The sequence below is a fragment of the Podarcis raffonei genome, chromosome 15, assembly GCF_027172205.1.
Source record: "Podarcis raffonei isolate rPodRaf1 chromosome 15, rPodRaf1.pri, whole genome shotgun sequence".
Classification (NCBI taxonomy): Eukaryota; Metazoa; Chordata; class Lepidosauria; order Squamata; family Lacertidae; genus Podarcis; species Podarcis raffonei.
Genome location: NC_070616.1, coordinates 34,080,736 through 34,096,611, shown reverse-complemented (window position 1 = coordinate 34,096,611; position 15,876 = coordinate 34,080,736). Strand labels below are relative to the sequence as shown.

Below are 15,876 nucleotides of genomic sequence, written 5' to 3'. Positions count from 1 at the left end.
GAAACTGTGCTGGAGGGATGAGCGGTCATAGGATACGGTTTGTGTGTCCACAGGCTCTTTCGGACATTACGCTGGAAATGGTTAGAGGGTGGGCCAGCTAGCACACTCTGACTGCCTCTCCGCATGCATTCAGGATAATGTTTGCACAATGCTTATCTCTTAGCTTCAGGCTCTCATCTGCAATATGTGGAATTAGTATTACTATCTTAGAGGGTTGTTTCAAAGGGATTATCGCAAGGATAAGGATTATTCATGGACAATAAGGCTGTCAATGGCAACTGGTCGCAATGGCTATATATTACCTCCCGTATCAAAGGCAGCATGGTTCTGAATACTAGTTGCCTGGGGAACAAGAGTGGGAGAGGCCCATTGCCCTCATGTCCCACTCGGGGGCTTCCCATAGCAGCTCACTGTGGGAAAGAGGATGTTGGACTCAATGGGCCCTTGGTCGGATCCAGCTGACAGGCTCTTCTTATGTCCTTAAAGGTAAAGGGACCCTTGACCATTAGGTCCAGTTGTGACCGACTCTGGGGTTGCGGCACACATCTCGCTTTATTGACCAAGGGAGCCGGCGTACAGCTTCTGAGTCATGTGGCCAGCATCACTAAGAGCAGCGCACAGAAACACCGTTTACCTTCCCACCTATTTATCTATTTCAACTTTGATGTTCTTTCAAACTGCTAGGTTGGCAGGAGCAGGGACTGAGCAACGGGAGCTCACCCCGTCGTGGGGATTCGAACCGCCGACCTTCTGATCGGCAAGTCCTGGCTCAGTGGTTTAACCCACAGCGCCACCCGTGTCCCTCTTATATCTTTACGAGTTAAGTATATGAAATACTTTGGATGCTCCAGAAATTCTGTGTCTGTAAATGGGGATGGGGAAATCCGACAATTTTCTGTTTCTCCCCGTTTTCCAGTCTTAAACTCACCCCTTCACATTTCCACATCAGTTTGCAATTTTATAAAAAATCGAAAGTCCTCATGAAAATTCGCTAGTATTTTACTGCAAATTTCTCCTAACACACACACACACAGACACACACACGTATGTACGTACGTACGTACATATGCAATTTTGCAGTCACATTAATTTCTGCAAATTAATTTCCCCTAACATAGTATGTGTTTGTAACTTATTTTCACAAATACATGTATTTTTGCACATACTTTATGCCAGTATATTAATTCTGTGCACTTTTTGGGGTTGCAAAATTCAGAGAATGTCAAAGGATGGCTGTGTTTTGATTCTTGTATTGTTTTGAAAGCTGCAAATCAGTTAAAAGTGAACTGAATCAAATTTCTCCTCCATCCTTACATATAAATGCCAGGTACTTTTTCAGATTTTTCAAATGTTTCTCTTTAAACAGGTTTGTTCTACTGTTTGGGCAGCAGAGGGCAGCAGCAACTTAGCTTAGTGATGGCAGATGAACCATTAATTCCAATTTTGCTTGCTGCATAGCAAGCAGAACCTTGATTTACGGCTTATCACCACAAAAGCTTCTGAATCACAACAGATTTTGGTTTTTGCTGCCATTCATGTTGCTCAGTTTTAAGCACTATGAGTGTAAAACACACAGTGCTATTCTAATTGTGTTTCTGTGACCATGTTCAAAAAGTCAAGTTGATGGTACTAGTTGCTACATAGTCTAGGCCAGAGGCTATTTACTTTCCATAACACTGGAGAGTAAGTATAGATGGACCCAATGATTCTCAGGCAGTCCCAGTTCTACATGGGGACTGAACTAATTTCATCCCATCCAGATGCAATGCAGATTTTAAAGGCAAAAGTTAAAATAAACAAATATACTTATGAGGAGGTCCAGTGGTTGCAGTGTTGCCTCTGTCCTCTTAACTACATGAAGGTCCCACTATCCAAATGCTCATGATAGAAAATTCAGTTATCCAAATGTGAAGAATTAGTAACTAAACCTCACTATTCACACCACGGATTCAGATATACAAAGAACTGGACCTGCGTGTAGTACTGTAAATGAATAAGCAGCCTTAAATAAGCCTTATTTTTTTGTGTTTTGCTGGTTCACGAAGCTGTTTCACCAGAAACCATGATACTTAACCAAGGTGAGTAGGAGAAAGGGGGAGAGACTGGACAATCGAGAGCATTTCCCCCTTCTTAGTTTGCCTTTTGCAAGGATTCAGGGGGCTTTCCCAGTTTCTTTTTTGTCAATTCAGGGTCGAGATGCCGTGGTCAGGAACGCATTAGAAATCTCCCCATAGGAATCAATAGAAATCATTGACTCGTTATGCAAATGTTCGCCGAGCAAACAATTTCCTGAGGGTGCACCGTGTTTGGAGAGCAAGACCAGTGTGCAATGTGCATCTCTCTCTCTCTCTCTCTCTCTCTCTCTCTCTCTCTCTCTCTCTCCCCCTCTCCCCAATACTTCTTTAAAAGACCCATGCTGCCATGTGCTTCTGTCACTTTCAGAGGAAATTGTATGGAAGAATCATGGTTGGCTACACATATAAACAAGGATCAGCCATGATCTTAACCTGCATCCCCCTCTAAGAGCAATGGAACATCATCAAGTCCTGTTGCTCGCAGGGCGACTTGGATTTCAAAGTGCACAGAGATGAGGATCCCTGCGCTGGCTGGATGATGCATATTGGAACTTTTTTTAAAAGAAAAGAAACAGTTAAAAGGATAGAGGTAATTCTGGTACCCTGGGACCACCTCCGTTGGAATCTGCTGGACTGCAGATTCTCAACATGATCTGACCTGATTTGAGTCTGCTTTTGAATCTGAGTTCTGTGAATTCTTCTCCCATCCAACAGGACCAGCGGAGGCTGATACATTAGGGAGAATGGGGCACTGCCCCACCAGCCTTAGACTGCCACTAGCCAGCTCACTGCGGGATGTAAGAATCAGGTGTAGTCAAACACAACATGGCTAGAGTAGACATGAAGGTTATGTCATCCTCTAGCTGGAACTTCCTGTTTTCCAGGACTGAGACAAAACTTCCTATGTGTAACTTGAGTTGTGTGTGGCCTCTCCTGAAGTAGAAAGAACCAGAACCACAGGCTGGCGACCAACTTGTCTCTCTTGTCTCTATCTATGCCATCTTAATAACAGCACTACTAAGATGCACCCTTGGCTCCAGGCCAAGAGAAGGAAAGGGGTGCTTTCTCCCATAAGGAGATAGTCACCACATTTAAACTATGTTATAACCTTTTAAGTCTGCCTTCTAGGAACCTTTGTGTGAACAGATGATTACTTGTGAGTAAACGTTTTATGCTTAACAGAAGACTGTGTAGCATCTTATTTTAGGAGGGATTAAACGGGGAAAATACCAGGAAATAATTACAGAGACTCTAACGAGTCTGAGCAAGCTATCTGCTGTGCGTGTGTTTAGGAAAAGGGGGAATGTTAACTCTGCTGATTTTGTTGAACTTGTAAAGACAATTTGGGATAGGATATCTTAGACAATATATCCTCTACGCATCCCTAAACATTCCCACACTCACAACTGCCTGCCTTCTTACAACTGACCCAGAGAGTGGCCCAGGCAGTCAGTTCCCTCCTCCTTAGTCTTGCAGAACTTAGCAGGGAGCAGGATGGCATGAAAAACCAGAATTAGTTGGCCCTGCCTGTGTCATTGGCACTGACTCCACCTACTGTTGCCCTCCCTGCTTTCGACCCCACCAGTGCCAGTGGGCACCAGGTGCTACTGCACAAGATGTAGACATCTGTGTTGGAAATGGGTGCATGGCAGGGTTGGCCAACCCTGTGGCCAAGGAGGACATCTGCAGGGCAAAGCTTCACCACCCCTGGTGTAAGGATTCAGGTATGAATAACCTTCAGCAGCGACACCCCGCTTTTATTCAAAGCCACCTGCCTGGCCTTGGACTTCGCCTTTTTATTTTCTAGCTCAGATGCCATCTTCAGTAAGCGACTCGTACAACACTGGCTTATAAAGAGGCTCTCGTTTAATAAAAGCTGCTCTTGATTTAAAGCCCTCGCGAGGAGCTACAACTTCTAAGCTAAAATCTATAGCAAGTGATATTGGAGCAATTTTGCTTTCCCAAGATGCTTTCCTGATGGGTTATTTCTATCTAAGCAGAGGGGGAAAGTGCTCATTGGACATTTTAAGGCATTGCAGAGAGTGATTTTGAGCTATTGTCATAGTAAACTAAACTCAAGGACTGGAAGCTGAGAACGGAGGAATTTAAGAAATAGTACAAAATGGCCAATGTAGCTTAACAGGAAAAAGTTTACAAAGAAACAATCTGCTGGTAGCTCCTTAGTTAGGTGTCACTGGGCTGTTGCCCAAAGCGGGGCTCTCTTGCGGCTGTGAAATAATTTTTTTTACTGTACATTTTTAACTTTTTTTTGTTTTTAAATAAAACGCTTTTGGTGTTGGCTTCTTTTGAGTCATGTTCTAAGCAGGATATAAATGTGTCAAATGAAACAAGAGAAATTAAAATGTATTTGGTATCAGTGCCGTTAGAAGCTTCACCAACTGTGACCTTTCCTGGGAGACACAGGTTTGGACTCAGTTACTTGCTAGTTATATCCAGACTGGATGACTTTGCTGCTCTCTACATAAGGCTACCCCTGAAGACTGCGCAGAACTTCAGCTGGTGCAAAATGCAGCTGCTAAGATCCTAATAGACCAGCTCACATTATACCAATCTTATACTGGTTACACTATTATTAAGAGTAACATGATGATGATTGCATGTAAAACAACAACTTGCAAACAGGTTACCTGAAAAACCACCTGTCCTATAGACCTGGAAGGTAACTTAGATTGTCTGAGGAAATTTTGCTTGTGGTTCCACTCCCTATAGAATGTTTTATTGATTTTATGTTTTGCATTTTTGTTTTAATGATACTATTTGTTTTTATGCTATAAGCTTATTAAGATATATATATATTTAAATTAAGGAGTTTATTAATGTTTTAAAATAAATAAATCACGTAAAATTTTCTAATATGTACATATATTAACTTTCACACACACACACACACACACGAGCTTTCCCTTGCCTCTGTATCATGAAACACGATCATTCCCTCCCAAGTTTCTGAGTACTTTCATTTTGTCAATCAGTTTCTCCCTGTTGATGAGGACCAGGTCCAATATAGATGATCCTCTTGTTCCTTCTCCCACCTTCTGGGAAATGAAATTGTCAACAAGGCCATGGAGGAATTTCTTGGACCTTATATTCTTGGCAGAGTTTTAAAAATTTATAAGCTGGCTTGTGAGGCCTTGCCGTAAAAGGCAGAGCAGAAATATATTGCAATAAATGCTGGGGAGGAGTGCCATTGATGTCAAATGATCTAATTTCTTTGACTTAAAGGTAAGGCAGCTCACCCAGTGGCGGGGATTCGAACCACTGACCTTCTGATCGGCAAGCCCTAGGCTCAGTGGTTTAGACCACAGCGCCACCCGTTTCCCTTTCTTTTACTTACTTTGAGCTATAATACCTATAGCTCCTCCACATCCCCACCTCAAAGGGAGAAGGTTTGCGAGATGTTCTCTGTTTGGGATCTCTCCATGATTCAGAGATTGACCTTGGGCAACTCAGAACCGATTCCGCCTGCCAAATCAATGGAAACTGATTGACAGCCCTGATTTGCCGGCTGTGCAATTTAATTAATTAATTAATGGGAAAGGTGCTTTGAAAACAGAAGGATTTATTGCAAGTGTCCTCCCTGCAGCCTGAAGGAACAAAATGCAGCACCATCGAGGGGAGAAGAGCAAACCTCTTTCTAGGCAGGACAGCTCTGCTTGCTTCTGTAGAGGCCATGCATGTGCGTGTGGGAATCTAAGAATGCACCCAAGCTCAGAGATTTTGCTAAGGTGCCACTGATGTGTCGGGCAACTTCCCTCTCATTCGGCAGCAGCAGATGTCCCTTGGGACTGGTAGGGTGGGAAGCAAGAGACCATCATGGCCAATGCGAGGCAGATCTAACTAAGTCTAGTTTGTCCCCACCCTCCTCCCTTCTGAGTTTGACAAGAGCAACACTGAATGAATGAAAGACTAGGTGCCTCTGAACAGCTGCTGAACACGGTTGACAGGCACCCTGTTCTTCAATCTATTGTAAGGACCAGAATGGGACTGAGGGAGGCTGGAGGGCCATTGCTGCTGCCGTGAGTGCTGGAATAATAATAATAATAATAATAATAATAATAATAATAATAATAATAATAAAAGTGATACCTCGGGTTAAGTACTTAATTCGTTCTGGAGGTCCGTTCTTAACCTGAAACTGTTCTTAACCTGAAGCACCACTTTAGCTAATGGGGCCTCCTGCTGCTGCCGCGCCACTGGAGCACGATTTCTGTTCTCATCCTGAAGCAAAGTCCTTAACCTGAGGTACTATTTCTGGGTTAGCGGAGTCTGTAACCTGAAGTGTATGTAACCCGAGGTACCATTGTATTATTATTATTATTTATACCCTGCCCATCTGGCTGGGTTTCCCCAGCCACTCTGGGTGGCTCCCAGCAGAATAATAATAATAATAATAATAATAATAATAATAATAATAATGTGATAAAACATCAAACATTAAAAACTTCCCTAAAGAAGCCCACTCCCTGCTGCATGGCCCATTTCCACCTGGCCTAGGGGGCGGGGCCAGACTCACCTTGAACAGCTAAAAGAGGCTCCTGGGAGGCCAGAGGGACATTGCTGGAACAACTCTTGGGTTGGGGCAGCTGGCTAAAATGTTTTAAAATGTTTAAACCGGTTTTAATTTTGGTTCCTCTGTTTTGTTTTTGTTGGGTTGGGGTTGATTAAATGTTTAGTTGGGGTTGGGCTCCCTTCAGCAGCACAAATACTAAAATTGTAACAATACAGAGAAGATTAGCATGGCCCCTGCGCAAGATAAGAACATTGGCAGGATTACTGTAATAACCGGCAGTTTTATAAGAATATATATTTAAAGCAGATGAATAAATGAGTAAATTAAGTGAATTTGGAACATGCAGAAAATATAAATAATATTTTAAGGAACCGCAGAAAAAAATTTAAGGAACCGCAGAAAGAGGGGGAAGGGAGTCGAGTTTTGAAATGTTAAAACGATTGTAAAATTATTGAAATGTATAAAACTAATAATAATAATAATAATAATAATAATAATAAATGTTTAGTTGGGGTTGGTGGTTATTTTAATTTGGGTACAACTGTATATTGATTATTATGGTTATGATCATGATCTTCTGTTGATTTATTGGTTTAATTATAGTCTGCATAAGATATTCTGTTTTTTTAAAAAAATGTTTGATTTTTAAAAATGTTTTTATATATGCTGTAAGCCACCCAGAGTGGCTGGGGAATCCCAGCCAGATGGGCGGGATACAAATAAAAAAAATATTTATTATTATTGGTATTATTAGTATTATTATTATTATTGAGTTCACAGCCCTTCCACATACAAAATCCATTTCTGTTCGCCTCTCCCCTCCCCATTTCAGTGGTGGGGAGTCATTTTGTTGTTGCACTTGTTAAACAATAAGGGGTCGGACACGGTTGTGGATCTACTGTTGTCGATCACCCAGGGAATCTGCCAGTAGATGTATCTTCTGCCCTCCCTTGGGCTACAACTATGAGAAATGGTTGCCACGTGCCGTGAAATGCAGCCCATTGAACTGATCGCTAAATGAACACCCCCACACGCCCACACCCCGAAACTGAATGTGAAAAACATTTAGATTAAAAACTGCATCCTAACGACCCCCCTCTTCCCCCAAAGCTTCTGGGATAATTGGGACAAGAAGCCTGGAATGCCCCAGAGTCTCTTTCTAACAGTGCTAATTGCATAAATCTGTATTAATTGCTGTGTAAAATAGTGCTCTGGAAAATCTGCCAAATGCCTTTTAATTCTTTTGCAGTTGGAGCCAACTGTTGTGAACGGATGATGGAAAATAAAAAAAAAGCATGCTCCTCAAGGCAGCATCCTATAGGCTATGGCACATTGACAACAACGACTGAAAAAAATGAGTCACAGAAAGGGCGATAAGATACACATTCAGCCCACCTCCTGTATTTCATGCAAGATTGCTTGCCATGTTGTATTTTCCTGCCTTGTATCATTTTACAGGCTCCCAAGATCCAAGCAAAGGCTTTCCTGGCTTCTCCTAGAACTCGTCTCAAAACATACATAAAAAAGGATTTGCCCTGCTGTGTAAGATCAGATGTAAGATCACACTCCAGTGATCTGTTTCCAGCGGTTGCCAGACAGATGCCTTTGGGAAGCTCGTGGGTGGGATAACGGCCCCCCTTGTCCAATGTCCCCAGCATCTAAAGCAGGAGTGAGGAACCTGGACCTCACCAGAAGTTGTTGGGCTCCAACTCCCACCAGTCTTGGTCCCATTGCCAATGACTAGGGACAATGAGTTCAGAAACATACTATATGGAGAGCCATAGGTTCCCCATCTATGGTTTAGTGCATAATGAATATTACACCAGGACCAGGGAGACCTGGGTTCAAATGCTCATTTGCTCACAAAGGTGAACTTGAGCCTGTCACTCTCTCTCTCTCAGACTCATCGCAGGGCTGTTGTGAGAATAAAATGGAAGCAGGAAGATGGGGACTATGCATTTTGCCTTGAGGTCCTTAGGTGAAGGACAGGATATAAATAAATGATATAAGTAAAATATAAAAAGAACTAATTAAATAAATGATATAATAGACCTATCCTTTTCTAAAGAACTATCTGTGGTCTAAACCACTGAGCCTCTTGGGCTTGCCGATTGGAATGTTGGTGGTTTGATTCCCTGTGACGAAGTGAGCTCCTGTTGCTCTGTCCCTGCTCCTGCCAACCTAGCAGTTCGAAAGCATACTAGTGCAAGTAGATAAATAGGTACCAAAGCAGCAGGAAGGTAAATGGAGTTTCCATGCTCTCTGGCACTCGTCTTGGTCCTCCGTGTGCCAGAAGCGGTTTAGTCATGCTGGCCACATGACCGGGAAGCTGTCTGTGGACGAACGCCGGCTCCCTCGGCCTGAAAGCGAGATTAGTGCCGCAACCCCATAGTCGCCTTTGACTGGACTTAACGGTCCAGGGGTGCTTTAAAGGTAAAGGTAAAGGGACCCCTGACCGTTAGGTCCAGTCGCGGATGACTCTGGGGTTGCAGCACTCATCTTGCTTTACTGGCCGAGGGAGCCAGCGTACAGCTTCCGGGTCATGTGGCCAGCATGACTAAGCCACTTCTGGTGAAGCAGAGGAGCACTCGGAAATGCTGTTTACCTTCCCGCCGGAGCGGTACTTATTTGTCACTCTGTCACAGGAAAACCTATTTATCTACTTGCACTTTGACGTGCTTTCGACCTGCTAGGTGGGCAGGAGCTGGGACCGAGCAATGGGAACTCACCCTGTCGCAGGGATTCAAACTGCCGACCTTCTGATCGGCAAGCCCTAGGCTCTGTGGTTTAACCCACAGCACCACCCGTGTCCCTTAGGGGTGCTTTACCTTTACCTTTTATTATAATATTAATGGTACCATTATGCATTGTGTAAAGGAGGACACTGCACTGTAAATTGCAAACATGTTGGGTGGAAATCAACGTAGCACAAAGTGGGGTATGCACATGGGTGACAAGGTCTGCTTGTGGCCGAATTGCTGTTATTAAGATGAATGTTTTGCCAAGAATGCTGTTTTTGTTTCAAACATTGCAGATTGTGGACAGAATGGACTGTTTCAAGAAGTGGCAGAAAGATATATCGAAATTTGTCTGGCAGGGCAAAAAGCCCAGAATAAAATTTAAGATATTAACTGATGCAAAAGAAAGAGGGGGGTTTGCCCTGCCGGACTTAAAACTTTACTATGAAGCAGCAGCTTTTTGCTGGTTGAAAGATTGGCTACTTCTTGAGAACACAGACATTTTGGACCTAGAAGGGTTTAATAATAGATTTGGTTGGCATGGATATATCTGGTATGACAAGGTAAAAATCCACAAAAGCTTCAAAAATCATATTGTTAGGAAAGCATTATATAATGTTTGGATTCGTTATAAAGATCTGTTGGAAAATAAAACCCCTAGGTGGCTGTCACCAATGGAGGCTAAGGAAGTTAAAAAACTTAATATGGAATCTAAATGGCCAAAATATTGGGAAATTGTAGAACATGAAGGTGGAAATGTGAAATTACAGAGTTATGAGAAACTGAAGTTTAAAGTAAGAGATTGGCTACATTATTACCAGATAAATGAAGTTTTCAAACAGGACAGGAAAATAGGCTTCCAGGTGGAGAAGTCAAAGCTAGAAACAGAATTGTTAGAACCCAATACGAAGAATTTGTCTAGAATGTACAACTTACTGCTGAAATGGAATACACAGGATGAGATGGTTAAATCAGCTATGATTAAATGGGCACAGGACATGGGTCATGACATTATGTTTGCTGACTGGGAACAGTTATGGACCACCGGTATAAAATTTACGGCATGTAATGCCTTAAGAGAGAATATTATGAAAATGATTTATAGGTGGTACATGACCCCAGTCAAGCTTGCAAAAATTTATCATTTGCCCAATAATAAATGTTGGAAATGTAATGAAACTGAAGGTACTTTCTATCACCTTTGGTGGACGTGCCCAAGGATTAAGGCCTTCTGGGAAATGATCTATAATGAAATTAAGAAGGTGCTTAAGTGTACCTTTCACAAAAAACCAGAGGCTTTTCTCCTGGGCATGGTAGGCCAATTGGTGTCAAAGAAAGATAGGATGTTTTTTATGTATGCTACAACAGCAGCGAGAGTTTTATTAGCAAAGTATTGGAAGACACAAGAACTACCCACACTGGAAGAGTGGCAGACGAAGGTGATCGACTACATGGGACTAGCAGAGATGACGAGCAGAATCCGTGACCAAGGGAAAGAGACGGCGGAAGAAGATTGGAAGAAATTTAAACTTTATCTTAAAAATATTTGCAAAATTACTGAGTGTTAAAATGTCATGGGTAAAGCATAACAGATTTGCAGCGATAAATGATTGATAAGAGGAAAGAAAGAGGCTAAAGAAAGGAATTAATAATAATTTGGATCAGGGGTTGCTGGAAAAAAAGTTCAAAACAGAGATGCAGAAAAGGGGGGCATGGGGAAGTCGCTGAAATTGGGTACATGAAAAAATCTATGAAATTATACATGTTTATATGTTTGTTTGTTTGTGTTTGTCTTTTGTATTGTTTTATATTATATGTGGAAAAACCAATAAAAAATTTAAAAAAAAAAAAAGACAAGGTCTGCTTGCGCAATGGGACTTCCCCCCTTCCTCCCGCACATTCCCTAAACCACATTCCCTAAACCTTCCAGAGCAGACAGTCCCACTGAGAGAGCAGAGTGTGCAACAATGCCATTGAATCCTGCCTAGTGGATTATAGCTGGTGCTAGTTCTACTCAAAGTAGACACACTGAAATTAATAGACAAAACTAACTGGGGACCAATAATTTCAGTGGGCCTACTCTGAGTAGCTTAGATGGAGACATCTCATTGCTAATGAATCCCACTGGCTGACCCATCCCAGGTTGTAATATAAGGAGGAACACTCCCAGCATTAATAATTGTAACTCTACTCAACTGCTCTCCCCCCTTGACTTACTAACATATTGTATTTGTAATATTTAGTTCAGCTTTCTATTTACTTTCAGTTTTGTAACTGCAACCCAATATAAACCATGTTTACCCCAAAGACATGTGTATACCCTTAGCTTAACTTAATGAAGCAGAATTTTGAAGAGCCAAATTTAAAAGTTAGGGCTGAAGCTCTTTATTCTCAAAGTGCTGAGGGTGATATTACTTGTTGGGTTGCATATGTATGTCACCTGCTTCCTTTGTTACCCAGTGTTTAACACATATACTAGCCGAACACAGCCATTAGATTCTATGTTGTGCATTGCTTTGTTTACACAACACAGATCTTGAAAAAAGGGTGACATCTAAGGTTTAGAAATATGAACAGATGTGTATCATTCTATAGCTCAAAATCAAGCTTTCTGGTGTCGAATCCAGAAAAGGTGCCTGCATGTTTCTAGTTCTCAATGAGATGTGGGAACAGAGTCTTGTAGGAAACACACAAATGAGTGAAATGAAGGGAAGTGGGCAATTCCAGCTTCAGTCCATCATTGGAGAAGAAACAGAAGAAATACTGATCCACAAGGGAGGAGGCGGGGCTGATTAACACATGAGAATGAAGAGGCCTGAACCAGTCAAAGAAGCCCAAGCCAGCAGGATACATCTACAAAAAGGCTATTAGGCCCCAAATCTCCTTATTAGATTGTGGGTTGGCATATGCATGTATGATGGTCGTTGGTTGTCTAGCAAATCGGAATATATTTTTCTCTCTTGGGCACTAGGTGGCAGCTATAGCCCTAAGTATGAGAGCATGTATTGCTTCCACATAATGGTCAGTTTCCCTCTATCCAATAATTTTGGCAAATAGGAGGGAAAATGCAAAGCATGGCTGAGCTTTCCCTCTAGAGGAACTCTACCATTTATTGTAGAATATGAACATATTCCGTGTGTTCTAGACATAGAGAAAATTGGTGCCATTGTGCAAATTGATTGACTCCTCTTCCTTCCCAACTTTTGCAGCAGCTGAATGTAGGCTGCTTGGGACTATGTTATCTTTGGCTGATCCAGAAGCAACAGGCAGGCATGACACACAGAATCCTGCCTGGGGGCTTCCTATAGGCATTTGGTTGCCCCCCGTGAGAACAAGGGGGACTTTTGGTCTGATCTAGCAGCCAGGATCTTCTTAAAGTTATTGTGTTCAACAGGCCAAGATGCATTGGAGTGAGATGTTTTGCTTTGTGCCAAAATGCCACATGGATCAAGTGAGTGATGTTTTAAACATTTTAAAATAAGGGGTAGGGATGGGGAGAAATTTGATCCAGTTCACATTTGAACCTGAATTTACCAAATCTGTGCTTTCCAAATCAACAAGGAAACCCAAACACAACCTTCCTTCAAAATCTGAATTTTGCAATGCAGTTGTCCTATCAACCAATGCATATATTAGGGGGAAAGTTTGCATAAAAATGAACACATCAGTGGAACTAACATACAAAAAGCATTACATTAGGAGAAACTGCTTTCAAAAATGTGCACATCAGTCGAAAACTACAAATGTCGAAAACTACAAAAATCAAAATGTAAGGATTTCAAAATCCAGATATCCAGATCTCAGTCTGTGGATAAGTATGAGAACTCGCATCAGCCGTGTTTTCTGACATGCTCTCTCCTGTCTCTCCCTTTAAGCTAAGCCTACACCAAGCCAAATGCTGCCAGTCATATCTTGTGGTCTGTCACATGCTTGACAGCTGCCTCTGTTTCCGAAGGCCAAAGAAGGTAGTAAGATCAATAGATTGATTGAATCCCTGATAGGCTACGAGACACAACTTACGGGTGGCATTTGATGTGGAGGATTATAAGTAGGTCAGGTTTGCTTTAGTCTGTGACAACTGCTCCACTGTCAGAGGCGCTAAGCTTCTGACTGCCCTTTGCTGGGATTCACCGATGGAAAAAAGTGCTGTTGTGCTCAGCTTCTGCTCTCAGGCTTCCCAAAGACACCTGGTTGGCCACTGTGAGAGCAGGATGCTGGCCTGGGACTGAGGTCCATCTGTATCTATATTCAGGGAGAAACATGCTAAGAGGAAGGCACGCTTGGCAAATCCACACCGTGATCAACTTCTGACCAGAAACCAATGTCCCTGCTATGGAAGGACGTGTGGATCCAGAATTGGCCTCCTCAGTCACTTATGGACTCACTGTTAAAACTGTGTTTATGGAAGACAATCTTACTCAGCTATGAGTGATTGAAGAAGAAGAAGTATTTATTCAGTAGAAACTGGTGAAGCATGTGGGTTGGGCACTCTTGTTCTTCTGGCTTTCCAACACAATGGGTCGCTACCACTTACCAAGAGGGAGAGGGGAGGTGTGAGGCATGGGGTGTTTGGTGCAGTTTGGTGGAGCCAGTCCAACACTACTGCCATGACATGTTGAGCTTCTTGCGCCTCCCCTCAGTAAGCGACCATGACCTGCTGTGCTGGGAAGCCGGGATGGCAGCAGTGCCTCACATGTTCTGCCTCACTGAATGCTACAGAATCTCTCTCTCTCTCTCTCTCTCTCTCTCTCTCTCTCTCTCTCTCTCTCTGTGTGTTTACAGTGGTACCTCAGGTTAAGAACTTAATTCTTTCCGGAGGTCCGTTCTTAACCTGAAAAGGTTCTTAACCTGAGGTACCACTTTAGCTAATGGAGCCTCCTGCTGCCCCCTTGAGATTTCTGCTCTCATCCTGAAGCAAAGTTCTTAACCCGAGGTACTATTTCTGGGTTAGCGGAGTCTGTAACCTGAAGCTTCTGTAACCCAAGGTACCACAGTAAAGGTAAAGGGACCCCTGACCATTAGGTCCAGTTGTGACCGACTCTGGGGTTGCGGCGCTTATTTCGCTTTATAGGCTGAGGGAGCCGGCGTACAGCTTCCGGGTCATGTGGCCAGCATGACTAAGCCGCTTTTGGCAAATGAGAGCAGCGCATAGAAACGCCGTTTACCTTCCCACCAGAGCAGTACCTATTTATCTACTTGCACTTTGATGTGCTTTTGAACTGCTAGGTTGGCAGGAGCAGGGACCGAGCAATGGGAGCTCACCCTGTCACGGGGATTTGAACCGCCGACCTTCTGATCGGCAAGTCCTAGGCTCTGTGGTTTAACCCACAGCGCCACCCACGTCCCTTGGTACCTCTGTATCTGTATCTATATCTGGTGTTGTTTTTTTTTCTGGGGAAACTCAAAAGTACACAGTACCAGACCCTTTCCCCTAGAATAAAAGCACTGGTTAAAAGTAGGCCACTTACTGTAACAACTTAATGGGGAGTAGTGGTGCCTTTTTTTCCTAGAAGAAAGGCACTGACTATATATGCACACGCCCATAGCTCAGTCTTGTTAGCAACATATATAATAGAAATGAAGAGTGCAGAAATTGAGAGTGCTACTGTATTTACTTTTTAAAAAAGGTTTTTAAAATGGGTAGCTAGCAAAAGGCTGCCTCCTGTTGGCTGTTTCTTTCCCAAGGGTTTCTCCAAGTATTTTCTCATGGATGATTGGCTGGGAACACCCATGTGACCAGTCCAGGGAGAGATGCACCCGACACCTTCACAATAATGTTTTCATCGAATACTGAAGATGCACTTCTTTACCCTTTGACCCTTGCATATGTTTAGAAGCCACCCTATTCTTGCGATTATAAATTGTTTTTTAATGTTGTATTTTAAATCATTGTGGACATGCCCTGGGACCTTAGGGTGACGGGCAGGTAATATTTGTTTGTTTTTGCCCTCACTCTGAGGGCAATTGTCTATGTTTACCCTCAGTAACGCTGCCCCATAGTCAAACCCGATTGGCTATGTAGTGCTATGACATTCTATTCACTTGGTGATCCCTGATTGGTTAGGATAAGTTGCCCGAGAAAACACAGCTTTAACCAGAAACGGATGAACACAACCGCACTGAAGTCAGGAGAGAGAGGAGGAACAAACAGCAGCAAGCAGCTACACCTAAACGGGTTTCAAAAAGGTGTTTCCAGGAAATATTTTAGTCCCGCTGAAAACAAGATTTTTTTGCAAACTGAAACAGGTAAACATTTGGCACATCCTAGGCCTGGGTACAAAGGTGTTTGATTCTGTGCAGCCAGAGGCACCTAATGAGTCCCTTAGAGCCTGAGAAGTCTGTCATTCTTTGGTACAGTGTAGAGAAAGAAGGCCTTTTCTGCCCTGCTTGCCATTAGTATGTGCATGCTTAAGCTGCGGCGGAAAAAGCCACTGCTTGCACCTACTGTACAGCTACTAAAGCAGATCCTTAGGAATGGGCTGCTTGGCTTTTTCCTCTAATCCACAAGATAAAGAATAGTGCACAGCTTCCT

At 42.9% G+C, this 15,876-nt stretch overlaps 1 protein-coding gene and 1 non-coding gene across 13 annotated transcripts in view; one reads left to right on the top strand and one right to left on the bottom strand.

The window, feature by feature from the left end:
• Positions 1 to 15,876, bottom strand: part of PKNOX2 (PBX/knotted 1 homeobox 2) — a 439,557-nt gene that overhangs the window by 14,909 nt on the left and 408,772 nt on the right. The gene's annotated exons all lie outside the window — the stretch shown is intronic.
• Positions 6,778 to 6,879, top strand: LOC128403264 (U6 spliceosomal RNA). Its single transcript, XR_008327911.1, has one exon. It is a non-coding gene; the product is annotated as a U6 spliceosomal RNA (small nuclear RNA).